Source organism: Ornithorhynchus anatinus, chromosome 2 (genome assembly GCF_004115215.2).
Source record: "Ornithorhynchus anatinus isolate Pmale09 chromosome 2, mOrnAna1.pri.v4, whole genome shotgun sequence".
Lineage (NCBI taxonomy): Eukaryota > Metazoa > Chordata > Mammalia > Monotremata > Ornithorhynchidae > Ornithorhynchus > Ornithorhynchus anatinus.
The window spans coordinates 108,484,960-108,502,210 of NC_041729.1; the positions used below are offsets into that span (position 1 = coordinate 108,484,960).

The window sequence follows — 17,251 nt, forward strand, 5'->3', positions numbered from 1 at the left end:
AAATACCAACATTATTATACAAGGCAATCAGGTTGGACACAGCCCCTGTCCCGCATGGGGCTCACAGTCTCAATCCTCATTTTACAGATGACGGACCTGAGGTACCGAGAAGGGAAGTGACTTGACCAAGGTCACACCACAGACAAGTGGTGGAGCCGGCCTCAAAACCCGCGACCTTTTTGACTCCCAGGCGTGTGCTCCCTCTCCCCTTCACGGTGCTAGACTGTAAGCCCGTCAAACGGCAGGGACCCTCTCTATCTGTTGCCGACTTGTTCATTCCAAGCGCTTAGTACAGTGCTCTCCACATAGTAAGCGCTCAATAAATCCTATTGAATGAATTCTCCTAAGTACTAGGGAGAGCACGGTATGATAGAGTTGATGGACACGATCCCGGCTCTCAAGGAGTTTCCTGTTTCCTGAGTTTATAATTAGTATTATCACTGTGGTATTTGCTAAGGGCTTACGTTGTGCCATGCACTGTTCTAAGCAGTGGGTTAGGTGCGGAGTAATCAAGTTGAACCCAGTCTCTGTCCTCCCCCTGGGGCTCAGATTCTGAATTCCCATTTTACTGATGAGGTGACCGAGACCCAAAGAAGTTGGGAAGCGGAGAAGCAGCGTGGCTCGGTGGAAAGAGCGCGGGCTTGGGAGTCAGAGGTCACGGGTTCTAATCCCGGCTCCGCCTCCAGTCAGCTGTGTGACCTTGGGCAAGTCGCTTGACTTCTCTGTGCCTCAGTTACCTCATCCGTCAAATGGGGATGAAAAAATTGTTAGCCCCACGTGGGACAACCTGATCACCTTGTATCTCCCAGCGCTTAGAACAGTACTTTGCATAGAGTAAGCGCTTAACACAAACCACGATTTATTTATTTCATTTTAGTTAACTGACTTGCACAAGGTCACACACCAGACAGTAGCGGAGCCGGGATTAGAACCCACATCCTCTGACTCCCAGAGCCTATGGTCTTGCCTCGAGGCCATCTGGAGAGGGCAGAAACCAGGTCGCAGTCTGCTTCCCGTGCTCGGGTCCTGGCTGGATCACTCCGGGGGTTCTGACACCTCATAATCTCCCACCCTCATAACCTGCTCGCCCTTTGGAGCAGGAAGAGACCCAAAGTTCGAAAACATCCTGCTCAGGTGACAAAGGAAGAGAGGGAGCCTGAGGTTTCAGCCCGCAGAGTCACACGTGTGAGCGTACACATGAAAGCCACGCTTAGGCACGACACTGAAGACACCTCCGATGGGGACACGGGTGCATACAGCCGCCCAGGACTCCTACGCAGCCACCTGAGACAGAGAGATGCCAGGCCTACCTGGTCAGAGGCAGCAAGGGTTAGAGGGGATGCCGGAAGAAAAACGGAGAGGAGAAGGGAAAACGGAAAGGGTGATGAAAACAAGAACTCGAGCATAGACACAAGAGAGGAATTTCGGCTAGTTTTTCTGAAGGCAACTCTTTTAACAGCAGAGCACTAATTCGCAGTTTCAGCATGTATGGAAGGATGGCTCCGAACAATGATGGGCTGGCCTCTGTGATTTTCATCTATTTTTCAAGCCTTACTAATATCTGCTACCGATTTGTACATTCCAAGCGCTCAGTACAGTGCTCTGCACATAGTAAGCGCTCAACAAATACTATTGAATGGAAGTTATCGAACGCTGACCGTGTGCAGAGCACCGTACTAAACGCTTGGGAGAGGACAATGAAACCGGGTAGGTAGACACGTTCCCTGCCCACGAGGAGCTGACAGTCTAGAGCGGGGAGACTAGAAGCCCTGAGTGAACCCAACCTGTCCTCCCTTACGCCCCATTGGCCAGGCAATGAGGTCCTGATTGACAAATCTACTGGTCTCCGGGAGATAAAGAACTGTTTAACTGTTTGTTAGATCCCAGAAGGAATGAGCATCTGTGGTACCGATGAGTGGAAGGAGACCCCACTTAAACTAGGTAAAAATTTCCCTTACAAATAAATGATGAAAATGAAGGCGGTAGGCATGGGGTAAATTTAAAAAGTGTTCCTTTTAACAGGGACCAGATGTCTTTTCTTTAGTTTCTCTCCTTTATGACTCCCAACAGGAAAATATAAAAGGATCCTACTATTTAAATAATGCTGCTCTCTTGGCACAGAAACCCGCTTCCACGTCAGGGAGTTACTCTTCTGAGTCCTTGCTTTCGTTACAATTGCTAAGGGGGGGGCACCTTAACAGAGCAAGGAGGACCCAGAGGACAGGATACTAAGTAAAGAACCATAATAATAATTATTGAAACGGTGGTATTTGTTAAATGCCAAGCACTGAACTGAATACTGGGGTAGATGCAAAATGATCCGGTCAGAAACAGTACTCGTCTGACACGGGGCTCTCACAATCTCTAAGAGGGAGCGAGAACGGGAATTTACTCCTTATTTTACAGACGAGAAAACCGAGGCACAGAAAAGTTATGTGATTTGCCCCAAGTCGCACAGTAGGCCGGTGGTGGAACCGGGATTAGAATCTAGATCCTCCGGACTTTCCATCAGACCAAGTTGCTTCCTAACTATGCATTTAAGTGACTCTGCTTCATTTTAGGCTGGTCATTTTTTTTTAAATGGTATTTGTTAAGTGCTTACTATATGCCAGGCACCGTACTAAGCACTGGGGTAGAGACAAACTAATCAGGTTGGACACGGTCCCTGTCCCATGTAGAGCTCACAGTCTAAATCTCCATTTTACAGATGGGGAAACTGAGGCCCGGAGAAGTTAGGTTAGGTGACTTGCCCAAGGTCACACAGCAGGCAAGTGGTGGAGGAGGGATTAAAACCTAGGTCCTCTAACTCCCAGGCCCATGCTCTTTCCACTAGGCCACACTGCTTCCCTACTTAAACCCTACTTAAAACTCACCTCCTCCAAGAGGCGTTCCCAGACTGAGCTCCTCTTCCCCCTCTACTCCCTCTGCCATCCCCCCTTTACCTCTCCGCAGCTAAAGCCTCATTTTCCCCTTTTTCCCTCTGCTCCTCCACCTCTCCCTTCCCATCCCCACAGCACTGTACTCGTCCGCTCAGCTGTATATATTTCCGTTACCCTATTTATTTTGTTAATGAATTGTACATCGCCTCGATTCTATTTAGTTGCCATCGGTTTTTACGAGATGTTCTTCCCCTTGACTCTGTTTATTGCCATTGTTCTTGTCTGTCCGTCTCCCCCCGATTAGACCGTAAGCCCGTCAAACGGCAGGGACCGTCTCTATCTGTTGCCGACTTGTTCGTCCCAAGCGCTTAGTACAGTGCTCTGCACATAGTAAGCGCTCAATAAATACTATTGAATGAATGAATGAATGCTTCCTTCCGCTCCGAATCCTGCTTTCATCTCTCTCTCCATGTGGTCCCAGCTCCACCGCTTGTCAGCTGTGTGACCTTGGGCAAGTCACTTAACTTCTCTGGTCCTCAGTTCCCTCATCGGTAAAATGGGGATGAAGACTGTGAGCCGTAGGTGGGACAATCTGATTATCTTGTATCTACCCCAGCGCTTAGAACAGTGCTTGGCACATAGTAAGCACTTAACAAATACCAATATTATTATTATTATTATAGGAAAAAGCACAGGCTAGGGAGTCAGAGGACCTGGGTTCCTATCACCGCTCTGCCATCTGCCTACTGCCTGACCTTGGGCAAGTCACTGAATTGTCTCAGTTTCCCCATCTGAAAATGGAGATTTAATACCTAGTCTTCCTTCGACTTAACAACAACAACAATGTTGGCATTTGTGAAGCTCTTACTATGTGCCAAGCACTGTTCTAAGCGCTGGGGTAGATACAGGGTCATCAGGTTGTCCAACATAGGGCTCACAGTCTTCATCCTCATTTTACCGATGAGGTAACTGAGGCCCAGAGAAGTAAAGTGACTTGCCCGAGGTCACACAGCTGACAAGCGTCGGAGCCGGGATTAGAACCCATGACCTCTGACTCCCAAGCCAGCGCTCTTTCCTCTAAGCCACGGACTTAGCTTGCGAGCCCCTTGTGAGACGGGGACTGAGTCCGACCTAATTATCTTCTATCTACTTTAGCGCTTAGTACAGTATGTGGCATAGAGTAAACTCTTCAAATGGCACTTTAAATATTATTCTTACATCATGGTTTAAATGCACCCGTACTTGGATGAAGGAAAATGAATTTCCTTTCATAATTTTGCCCCGAATCATTTTAGAGAAACGACATCATGTATTTCAGTTTACCCATTTGCAAAATAAGTATTAGAAATACTCTTTGAGAATTAATGAGATTGGGCATAAAGTCCTTTGGATTTCTCTTGAGGGGAAAAGAAAGAATTGGTCAAGTCACCGCGTGCTGGACTCAGAGGGGGCAAACACCCCAGAAAAGCTAGCAAGAAAAAAGAGCCGCTTCAACCTCAACAAGTGCAAAAGGGACCAGCTCTCAGCTGCTGGGGCCCCCAGTCTCCCTGGATTTCATGCCTTTGATGGGAATTTAGCAAGAAGCAGCTCCACAGTCCCAGAGAAATGAGTTCCTGGAAGCCAACTGTGGAGGCGATTGCACAAGCAGGTTTTCTTGTCACCTGCTTTGGCTACTGCTGCTCGATTCCATTAGCTCCAGCGAGTAATCATTTCTCTGGACGTGAGAGGCCAAGTGAGTGTCTATGAGGGAGGACTTGGGGTACAAAACAAAAGGTATGTGGGGGGGGGTGCCACTTGTGTGACTTTAGGCAAGTCACTTAGCTTTTCTGTGCCCCAGTTACCTCATCTGTAAAATGGGGATTAAGTCTGTGAGTCCCATGGGGGGCAACCTGATTACCTTGTGTCTACCCCAGTGCTTAGAACAGTGCTTGGCACATGGCAAGCGCTTAACAAATACTATTATTGTTATTATTAAGACCACAGGGGAAAAAATTCTTAAAAAGACTGTAAAGCCCCAACCTAGAACTAGAGGTTCATCGTCAACCCAAGATGGAAATCTGACTCGACTTCTGCAACCTTGGTAATACTCTGCCAAGGGATACCTGGGTAAACAGAGATCAAAAACTGAATCATTTTCCTTTGGGAAATGGAACTAGAGCTTGGTACTATTACATGACATCAAAATGAAAATCTTGAGAGAAATGATGCGTTTGACTTCCTCTACTTACCAAAGACACCACATAAAAATTCTTCAATAGTTCCATCAGCGCTACCTGTGTGTCAGACTTAACTTCACATGCCAAGACAAAAATGAGGTCTTGGAATGCAGTCAGTCCAAGAGCAACGAAGCGATACTCGTTGCATCACATCTTACCCGAACAGATTACGGGAGGAAAATGGATGAGACAATATGCCAACGGCTGTTGCGCAGAGAAAGGAAGTAAGAAGACCAGACCTCTAAGAGAGTGAGCTCACTGTGGGCAGGGGACATGTCTGCCAACTCTGCTTTATAATATACTCTCTTAACCACTTAGTACAGTGCTCTCTACAGAGTAAGCGCTCAGTAAATACCATTAATTGATTGGCCATACACAGAAACACACAAAAAAAATAGCCTAAGGGTACACAGAAACAAAATCTCAAACAATATGGTCTAGCCATAGACAGATCCAATGAAGCAAAGACAAGACGGTCTAGCTGGGAGATAGAAACTGAGAGACAGACCAGTCTGGAGTGGAGCGATTAATACTAATAATAATAATAATAATGTTGGTATTTGTTAAGCGCTTACTATGTGCAGAACACTGTTCTAAGCGCTGGGGTAGATACAGGGTAATCAGGTTGTCCCACGTGAGGCTCACAGTTAATCCCCATTTTACAGATGAGGTAACTGAGGCACAGAGAAGTGAAGTGACTTGCCCACAGTCACACAGCTGACAAGTGGCAGAGCCGGGATTCAAACAGAGCCGGGATTAGAACAGAGTGGCTCTTCCAGCTGAGCCACCAGGAAGATCTTGACACCAAGAGGAAGAAATGAAAATGGCCGTCAGGACCACGGGTGAAGAAGCGGCATGGCCTAGTGTGGAAAGGGAGAGTCGTTGTAGTCAGGGGTCCTGGGTTCTAATCCCGGCTCTGCCGCTTGCCTTCTGTGTCCTTGGACAATTAATCAATCCACTGTATTTACTGAGCACTTACTGGGCAGAGAGCACTGTGCCCTTGGGAGAGTACAGTATAATAGAATTCCTAGCCTGTTGTCTGCCTACAGGAGCTCACAGTCCAGAGGGGAGTCATTTAATTTCTTTTAGGCTGTAAGCTCTATAGGCAGGTAAAATCGTATTGCATTCTCCCTAGTGCTTAGTATAAAGCTCTGCACACGGTAAGCCCCAAATAATTGCCCTTGATTTATTGATTGTTGGCTTTTCTGCACCTCAGTTACCTCATCTAGACTGTAAGCTCATTGTGGACAGGGAATGTATCTATTTATTGTTATACTGGACCCTTTGGAGCACTTAATTCAGTGTTTTGCACACAGTAAGCTCTCAATAAATACAAATGACAATGAATACGATTGACTGACTGACATCTGTAAAATGGGGATTATAACCCACTCCCTTCTTTCTCATTCAATCGTATTTATTGAGCACTTACTGTAGGCAGAGCACTGTACTAAGCGCTTGGGCGAATACAGTACAACAATAAACAGACACGTTCCCTGCTCAAACTATGAGCCCCACTTGGGACAAGGACGGTGTCCAACATGATTATCATGTATCGACCCCAGGTCTTGGTACAGTGTTTGGCACAAAGTGCTTAACAAGTGCACTGATTATTATTAATCACTATAGGTGCCAAGGCAATGGTTGCCTTGGAGACATTTGCCCCCCGCCCCCCGATTTTTAAGTACTACTCCCATCTTACGCATCCAGTGTGCTTCAATTAATGTGGCAGATTCACAGCCAAGACTTTAAAATAAGCAGCAACTCAGTCCTATTTTTTTTCTTTTTTTGTACTTTTTCTTGGTGGGTGAAGAGATAAAGGGCAAGGAAACGAACCCCTAACTCACCAAAAGCACGTCTCCCTCCTTAGTTGTGACCCCAGTTTTGGTAGCACTCACTCCTGCGTAAACCTGGGCAAGTCACTTCATTTCTCTGTGCCTCAGTTTCCTCACCTGCAAATGGAGTTTCAATATCTGTTCTCTCTTCTACTAGGACTCTGAGTCCTTTTTGAGAAAGGGACTATATCCAGCCTGATGATCTTGTAACCAGCCCGGTGCTTCGTGTGGCGCTTAGCACATAGTAAGTGCTTAACAAATACTGCTAACTACCACTTCCACATCAAATAGAACCTTCTTACCATAGGCGTTAAAGCACTCCATCACTTTGCCCACTTCCGCCGCTCTTCTACTACAACCCAGCCCATACACTCCCCCTCCTCTACCGCCAGCCTGCTCGCTGTACCTCCATCTCATCCATCTCACTGCCGACCTCTCGCTCATGTCCTGCTTCTAGCCTGGAAGCCCCTCCCTCTTCATATCTGACAGACAATTACTCTTCTCATCTTCAAAATTTTATTGAAGGCATATCTCCTCCATGAGGCCTTCCCTGACTAAGCCCCTTCCTCTTTTCCTACTCCCTTCTGCATTGCCCTGACTTGTTCCCTTGCTTCACCACCCACCCAACTTTGACCCCACAGCACTTATCCATAATATGCATATTATCCATAATTTACTTGTTTATATTAATGCCTGCCTCCCACTCACACTGTAAATTTGTTGTGTCCACCAACTCCGTCATATTGTTAGTCTCCCAAGCCATTAGTACAGCGCTCCGTGCACGGTAAGCACTCAATAAATCCCACTGATTGATTAGCATTATTATTATTGCAATAAATTCAAAAACCTTGCCTAAAGATAGATCAAGGAGATAACATTAAAAGAGTTAAAACTCACACACACAAAGGTAAGAATATGATGAGCGCACACAGATCAGGCGAAGGACCCGGTCATCACAGGTCAGAAGAAGTCTGCCCAGGATCTCGGAGTAAGGATCGTCTCCTCGGTCCCTCCCTGGAGTCAGCACGTGCTATTCAAGAAACTCTTCAGGGAAGACCCTGGTGGTGAAGAGATTTTGCCCACCTTGGAGTGCTTCCTTCTTTCTCAAAGGAAAATGAGACGTCTCTGGCAGAGTGTGGAATGTTTGGGGTGGAAAATTACATGTGCCATATGTAATGAGGCTATTAAAAAGTTAGTCAATCAAGCAATTTTATTTATTGAGTACTTACTGTACTTAGCGCTGCTCGTCGTTTATTGTGCATGTACTAGTAAATTTTAGAAACATTTTTGTCATAACTATGAGGTTTATTTTTTTCAAACTTGTTGACAGCAACATTCTTTGAAGAATTAAAACTGGGCCAAATCTGACTTCTTTTTTTTTCCTTTAAATCAACTCTTTGAACTACTTTCCAGCGAAAGGAATTATTTTTAGATTAGGAGAATGACTCTGAAAAAATTCCCATAAGTTTAAAAGAGCTAAATGGATTGTACTCAGATTTTCCAGAATGAATTTCACCTTTAGGTTAAACCCAAACATAAAATGTTAAAGCCTTAAAAAGGGATATTTTCAGAAAGAATAGGGTTTTAAATTTGAAAACACTTTGCAAAAATGCTAGTATTGGTGACTGGTCTAGGTCATCTTTTGTTAGTCAGGTTCTGTCCATCTTCATTATGATTGCTTTGAAAGGAATGACTTTCTGATGAAAGGATTTTTACAACTGTAATACTGGAATCTTCTGCCAGATTCTTTTACAGATCGGGCATTGGCAATCGCTAGTAATAACAATAATAATACTATCTATTATGCTTTCCCTCTGTGCCAAGTATTTGGGTAGATACAATACAATTAAATCAGACACAACCTAAGGCCCTCTTGGATCTCACAGACTAATGAAGAGGAAGAACAAGTATTGCATCCCCATTTTACAGATGAGGAAACTGAGGCACAGAGAAATGAATTAACTTGCCCAGGGCCACACGGCTTCTGGCTGAAATTCACCTGCTTGTATCTGCACTGCCATGTCTGGTGTATTGCTATTTTCCTGCCAGCAGTTCTATATTATTAATAATGTTGGTATTTGTTAAGCGCTTACTATGTGCCGAGCACTGTTCTAAGCGCTGGGGTAGACACAGGGGAATCAGGTTGCCCCACGTGGGGCTCACAGTCTTCATCCCCATTTTACAGACGAGGTAAATGAGGCACCGAGAAGTCAAGTGACTTGCCCAAAGTCACACATCTGACAAGTGGCCGAGCCGGGATTCGAACCCATGACCTCTGATTCCAAAGCCCGTGCTCTTTCCACTGAGCCACACTGCTTCTCATCCCTGAAGTTCCTTCCTACCTCTCTCCTCTGTCTTTTCTTCAAACTGTTATTCACATGAATGCTCTCTCCATCAGGACTGTAAGCTCCTTGTGCTCAGGAAACGTGTCTACCAACTCTGTCGTACTGTGCTCTCCCAAGTGCTTAGTACAGAGCTCCACACACAGCGAGTGCTCCATAAATCCCATTGTTGGATTGATTGCTAAGGGCAGAGGATAGGAGGTCAGGAACAGGGGGGTAGGGTTTAGCCAGGAAAAAGTATCTCTCGGAGGCATCAGGAGGACTTTGATGGAAGGAAGGGATGAGGTTTGGCAGATTGGAACATTGGAAAAGGTCCCGGGGAGCTCAATGGGTCAGAGGCAAAGAAATTGAGAGAGAGAGAGAGAGAGAGAGAGAGAGAGGGGTAGTTGAAGGGATAGCAGGGAATATGACTATCAATTCTGTTCTATTGTACTCTTCCAAATGCTTAATGCAGTTCTACATAATACATACATACATACTTAATGCTTAATTTCTACATAAATATGATTAATTCATTGATTGATACTTAGAAGATAAGATGGGGAGCTGCTGCGTGGCAGAGAGGAGTCAGGAAAGAGCCAGCTGGTGAAGTGCTACCTTTCATATAATAATAATAACAATAATAATAATGGTATTTGCTAAGCATTTACTCTGTGTCAAGTGCTGTTCTAAGCGCTGGGGTAGATAAAAGATAATCAGGTTGTACATCGTCCCTGTCGCACACGGGGCTCACCTTCTTAATCCCCATTTTACAAATGAGGAAACTGAGGCACACTGAAGTTAAGTGATTTCCACAAAGTCACAGAACAGACACATGACAGATGCAGATTAGAACCCATGTCCTCTGACTCCCAAGCCCGTGACCTTGCCACGAGGCCATGCTGTTTCTTTAATCCAACAGTTAGGAGTTTCTGTTAGGAAAGAAATGGGTAACAAATGGAAATTGTTGAGGTGTGGAATGATGTGCTTTAAAAAACATCATCAGAAAATGATCCAGGAAGCTGTAAGAATGAAAAGGATAAAGGCTTGAGAGAGGGAGAACAGAAAGGATGTAGGTACAATAAGTACTGACTTGGGTCTCCTCAAGGGCTGTGCCAGTAAAGGGGAAAAATTACAGTAGTTACAGGAAAAAAAAATGAAGAGGAATAAACGTTGAATTCTGCTGTCATGAACTAACTGCCCATGGTGCTCCTTCTTTCCAAATCTTTTATCTTGTTTATTGGAAAAGCCAATAAACTTTGGGAGGGGCTCACCATTTCCTTTCTTCCTTCTTCCAAGGTGACTGACTCTCTATTGATCCTTAATCGTACTCTCTAAGCTCCTTGTGGGAGGAGAACATGGCTCCCCCAACTCTGTTAGACTGTACTCTCCCAAGTGCTTAGTACAGTGTTCTGCACACAGGAAGCGCTTAATAAATATGATTGATTAGTAATAAGATGACTCAGCTATTCGTTTTAGAGGCATATACTTACAAATACCACAGCTGTAGGCATTTTATTTTCTGATTCTAAGATATGAGTGGCCACCACCTATTCCTTCAGCACAGATTGCTCCCTATTGTAAAGAAAACGGGCAGTTCAAAAATGGTATTAGACCCTGCCCCTCCACAAAAAGGTGTAGCTATTTTGAGCTAAAACTTGATAAGCTTTTCATTTCCTGGACCTCTGCAACTGAAAATCTGTTCTTCATTTATTCAACACTCTCCCTTCCCCCTCATCATTCTTCTTAGTTCTTTTCTGGTCTTTTTTTTTTTTTTTTTGCTCAGAGCAAATGGAATTTGGAGCTTGAAATATAAATTAGGTAATTAACACATTACGCGCCAAAGGCATGGTTGCTGCTCAAGAATGTTCTAAAACTGGAATAGCAAGGATGTGTATTGGTAGTCAGTCAGTCAAATGTATTTATTGGGCACTTACTAAGTGCAGACCACTGTACTAAGCGCTTAAGGGTGTACAATACAACGATAAACAAATGACTTCCCTGCCCACAATGAGCTTGAAGTCTAGAGGGGATCACAGACATTAATTTATCAAGAAATTGCTAAAATAAATTAGTAGAAATCTTCTTCTAGGCAGATCCCCCACTTGATTTATGCTTGCCATTATAAGGAAGACACCAAGCTCTGCAGGTCAATCAGTCGATCAGTCAATTGTATTTATTGAGTGCTTACTGGATGCAGAGCATGACACTAAATGTGTGAGAGAGTGCAGTATAATAATAATATTAATAGTGGCATTTATTAAGCACTTACTATGTGCCAAGCACTGTTCTAAGCACTGGGGCAGATACGTGGTAATGAAGTTGGTAGACTTCATTAGAATAAATTATGTACATAAGTGCTGGGGGAAAGGGTGGGGTGAATAGCAAGTGTTTAAAGGGTAGAGATTCAAGTGCATAGACAGCATAGAAGGAAAAGGGAGTAGGGAAAATGAGAGCTTTATCAGGAACTCTTCTTGGAGGAGATGTGATTTTAATAAGGCTTTGAAGGTGGGGAGAGTGATCGTCTGTCATTTATGAAGGGTGAAGGAATTCCAGGCCAGAAGGAGCACGTGGGGAATGGGTGGGTGGAGGAATGGGTGGGTGGCGAGACAGACGAGATTGAGGTATAGAGAGTAGGTTGGCATTAGAGGAGTGAGGTGTGCAGGCTGGGTTGAGGTAGGAAATCAGTGAGATCCCTAATACACACCCAGGATACTTGATGTTCCTGATAGGCTTGCTGGAATCTGGAATATGAATAAAATTAGGCTACCATATTATTATCTGATCAAATCTTCAAGGTATTTTTACAGACTGAGGAGGTCATTTGAAGTATCAGCAAGACACGCTACCCTTTTGGGATAAGAAAGAGATCCATCACTAGACTAGGGTCAAATCCCACCTTCAGGCAGTCAAAAGCAATCTCTTTCACCTAAATCAGGAAATGAGAGATTTCAACAGTGATAATTCCAATGGCATTTGCTAAGATCCTACTATGTGCCAAGCTGTGTACTATGCACTGATGGATATACAAGATAATCAGATCAGACACATTCCTTGACCCATATAGGACTCACAGTCAAAGGGGAAGGGAGAACAGGTATTTAAACAGATATTTAATCCTCATTTTACATACACGAGTCACTAGTGGCTGAGTACCCCCGTTGACTATCATACTAATTAATCTATCAATCAGTTCATTTATTGAGCATTTAATCTGGGCAGAATACTGTACTAAACCCTTAGAAGAGTACAATAAAACTAGTAGACACTTCCCCTACCCTCAAGGATCTTAGAGTTTAGCAAAGGAAATATATTCTGGGAAGCATGATAATTTAGAGCCATGTGTTGCACTAAAATGTAAGCTCATCCCTAGGCTGTAAGCTCACTGTGGGCATGGAACGTGTCTACCATCTCTGTTATATTGTACTCCCCCAAGCGCTAAATACAGTGCTTTGCACACAATAAGTGCTCAATAAATGTGATTGCTTGATTGAGCCTCTCCATCTCCCAAGACCTCATCCCTGAAAGTATGATTCTGTTAATATTTGCCTGAAGATTTCTTCTGAAAGATGTTGAAGTGATATCTTAGCCGTGGGCAATGTATAATAATCCTGTCTTCTCTATCCCAGTTATAATGTTCAGCTTCCCCACAAAGGTATGTTCCAATAAAAGTTCATGAGATGATAATGCATCAAAAGCACTGATGCATTTCTCTGCCAAATTGACCTAAAAATCAGATGTCTATTCTATACATTAGTGCTGAGGCTTTTGAGGAGATATCATGGCTCCAGTCCTCTGCGTTACTTGACTTGATACCCTTCCCTTCTATTAAAACATCCAGCCACCCTCCAATTATCCCAGATATTTGACTCCCTTCTGGACCAAGTATTTTTTTCATGATGATGATGATGATGATGGAACTTGTGAAGCACTTTTTATGTGTCAAGCACTATTCTAAGTGCTGGGGTAGAAACCCCTAAGTTAATCAAGTCAGACCCAGACCCCTGTCCCACATGGAGCTGACAATCAGAGTAGGAAGGAGAACAGGTATCAAATCCCTAATTTACAGTGGAGGAAAATGAGGCAAAGAGAGTGAAATGACTTGCCTAAAGTCACACGGCAGGCAGATGGCGGACCTGGGATTCTAACCCAGGTCCTATGATTCCTAGGCCTGTGCTCTTTCCATTAGGCCACATTACTTCCCACAAGCCACGCTGCTTTTTGTTTTGGTAGAGCTAAACCATATTTAGATTGGGAGCCCGTCATTGGGCAGGGATTATCTCTATCTGTTGCTGAATTGCACGTTCCAAGCGCTTAGTAAAGTGGTCTGGACATAGTAAGCGCTCAATAAATACTACTGAATGAATGAATCTCAAGGAGAGAGCTATTTTGATTCAACCAAACTGATAACTCTGTTCCCTCAGCTAAATTCACATCCCGCATGTCTTGTCTTGTCTTATGCTATCGAGTCGTTTCCGACCCGTAGCAACACCACAGACACATCTCTCCCCGACCTTCCTGCTTTCCATGTGCAATCGTTTCAGTAGTATATCCAGAGAGTTTTCTTGGTAAAAATGCAGAAATGGCTTACCATTGCCGCCTTTCTCACAGTAAACTCGAATCCCTGTCCTCGACTCTCTCCCATGCCCTGCTGCCCAGCATGGGTGCATTTTAACTTGTAGCAGATTGTCTTCCGCTTGCTTGCCACTGGCCAAGCTAGAAATGGAATGGGCAGGCCTCTGCTTGACTTTCCCTCCCGTAGCCAAGACTGGTAGAGTACTGGAAACTCTCCAGTGCGACCCAGAAAAGGACCCTCCTGTCTACCAACTCTATTATATTGTACTCTTCCAAGTGATTAGCAAAGTACTCTGCGTACATTTAGCCACTCAAAAAATACCAGTGATTGATAGATTGCTCTGCACATAGTAGGCGTTCAATAGCTACTACTGAGTGATTGACCCTAGTCAACCCCAAAAATATCATGGTCCAACAGGGTCCAGGAGAAGTGGTGAAGAGGCTCTGTCTTCCCTCAATAATAATAAATGTGGCATTTGTTGGGTGCTTACTATGTGCCAGGAACTATACAAAGCTCTGGGGTGGATACAAGAAAATTGGGTTGGACACGGTCCCTGTCCCACACATTAACAGTCACAGTGTTAATCCTCATTTTACACATGAGGTAACTAAGGCACAGAGAAGTTAAGTGATTCTTTCAAGGTCATCCTGCAGACAAGTGGCAGTGCCGAGATTAGAACCAAAGTCCTTCTGACTCCCAGGCCAGTGCTGTATCCACTAGGTCACACTGGTTCTCTTAATATTACTTAGTCCCTTCAGGGCACTGCCTAGAACATGGTAATGGAGGGAGAGAATGGCCTAGTGGACAGAGAATGGGCCTGGGAGCCAGAAGGATCAGGGTTCTAATCCCAGCTCTGCCACTTGTCTGCTGTGTGATTTTGAGAAAGTCATTTCGCTTCTGTGAACCTCTGTTCCCTCATCTATAAAATGGGGATTAAGACTGTGAATCTCATGTGGGACAGTATCTACCCAGGGCTTAGTAGAGTGCCTAGTACTTAGTAATAACAACTACCATAAAGATAAAAAAAGGATGGGATAAGCCAATTAGCTCATTTCTTCCAGCCACCTGGGTATCAATGGGTCCCTTTGCATCCAACCTGTCTCACTGCAACATTTTGGCCGAGGGGGCCGAATTTCACCAAAAAAGGTTTCCCACCACTTACTGTCTCTGGAGAGCTACACAGTGGGTAGATTCTCCTCTGCCAGAGGCAATTATTTTTTCTAGAATTAGAATTAAACTCAATCCATACATTTAGCATAGCTGTCAAAGAATCCAGGCTCTGCCACTTGCCTGCTGTATGACTTTGGGCTAGTCACTTCACCTCTCCGTGCCTCACACCTCCTTTGTAAAGTGGGAATTAAGATGTGTGCCCCATGTAGGATTGTGTTCAAACTGATTAGCTTGTGTCTACCCCAGCACTTAGTATAGTGCCTGGAACAAAGTGAGTGATAAAAAAAAATACCATTTTAAAAAAAAGAGAGAAGGGAGCAAAACTTCAACTCTGAAAAGCTCTCACTTGTCCAACCACCGGACACATTCATTCATTCATTTATTCAATTGTATTTATTGAGTGCTTACTGTGTGCAAAGCACTGTACTAAGCACTTGACACAGAACCTTTGAGAACTGTATTTGGAATGCCCATAGAAGGTTCCAAAGCCACCAGAGTTACACTGGGAGATATTAGGAGAGGCAGCACTCCCAAAAACCTGCCAACTGAGGAAACCCTTACCTGCTGGGTGATGGATCAGAATCCTAGCAGTTTCCTTCCCAGAAACAGAGAAGAGAAGCAGCGTGGCCTAGTGGAAAGAGCACGGGCCTGGGAATCAGAGGATTTAGGTTCTCATCCTGATTCTACCATTTGTCTGTTTTGGGAGCTTGGGTAAGTCACTTAACTGCTCTGTGCTTCAATTTCCTCATCTATAAAATGGCGATTAAATCCTATTTAGACCATGAGCCCCACATGGACAGGGACCGTTTCTGACCTGACTACCCTCTATCTACCCCAGTGCTTAGTACAATGCTTGGCACGCAAAAATAGTTAATCGAATTTAATGAGCGCTTACTGATTGCAAAGTGCTGTATTAAATGTTGGAGAGAGTACAATATAACAATATCACAGACACATTCCCTGACCACAATGAGCTTAAGGTCTAGAGAAACAAGTACCATTTATTAGAAACAAATACCAGAGTTCTCATTTTTACCAATATAGCACTGGGGTCTCTTCTGCTCACATGATCGATCTTGCCAATCCTTGGCCATTTGGTCAATAACGGTTTCAGAAGAGAGAAAATGAAAATGAAATATCTTCCCTTTGCAGGCAAATGAACTGCCTAGTTAGATTGTGTATGGGCATAGATAACATTCTGATACCATCCTTCTTTTATATACTTGGGAGATATTTCCCAGTTCCTTCTCCAAGTCTGCTCCTTTTGTTTTGGCATTGTGGGTTTATCACCTTGAGAAACTAATTGAGCCTGTAAGATCGACTATTGCAATTTAATTCATTTCTCTCTTTGAGCCACGCAAAGCACCATGAGAATAATCTATCCGTACAGAACAAAAGCAGTTCATTGACATGGTAAGAGAGCAGTATTGCATGATTTGGTTAGTAATAAATCAGACTGGTAAACCAAGTGTTCTTTTGATCACAGAAAGTGTCAGCAAAGAATTACAGTAATCATAGAACCCTAAACTCTCAAGTTGGTGAGCAAAACTGTTCTCATTAAAGGAACACTGGAATTCTATTCTCATCTTTATCAGCGACCTTTAACGACCACACTCAATACTAAAGGTAAATTTAAATTACAGACATTTCTGCTGCTGAGATATTTGTTTATATTTAGCTTCTAAAGATAGTTTCTTGGTAGAACAACTACCTTCTCTTCTGCTGTTTAAATTCAAATACTTCCAATTTTTAACAGCCTTCTGTAAATTTATAAATGACCCAGTTACTAGTAGCAAATTGACCTGTGATGGAGGCAGAAATTTTCTCCGGAATAAAATCTAGAATTTAACAGGTAAAAGACTGGCCAACCAATGAGCTGAATTCTTCCCATAATTGTTGTGGTGTTTGTTAAGCACTTAACATTTGCCAAACACTTTAGTAAGCACTGGGGGAGATACAAGATAGTCATCTCTGACACAGTCCCCGTACCATATGGGGCTCAGAGTCTAAGGGAGAGGAAGAGAGCTATTTCCTCTCCATTTTACGAATGAGGTAACAGGCACAGAGAAGCTAAATGACTTGCCAAAGGTCACACAACTGGCGAGTGGCAGAGCCAGGATTAGAAGTCAGCTCCTCCGTCTCCCAGGCCCACACTCTTCCATAGAGTCTAAGATAGAGCTAGGGATTCTTCCTGAATGCAGAGAAATGGCTCCCCTCCCCTTCTTGTATATATCAGTCAGTCAGTATTTACTAC

The 17,251-nt window shown here is 43.9% G+C and overlaps 1 non-coding gene across 1 annotated transcript; it reads right to left on the reverse strand.

The window, feature by feature from the left end:
- Nucleotides 1-13,925: 13,925 nt before the first annotated feature.
- On the reverse strand, nucleotides 13,926-14,062 carry LOC114809361. The gene has a single exon (XR_003757148.1). It is a non-coding gene; the product is annotated as a small nucleolar RNA SNORA7 (small nucleolar RNA).
- Between the last annotated feature and the right edge of the window lie 3,189 nt (nucleotides 14,063-17,251).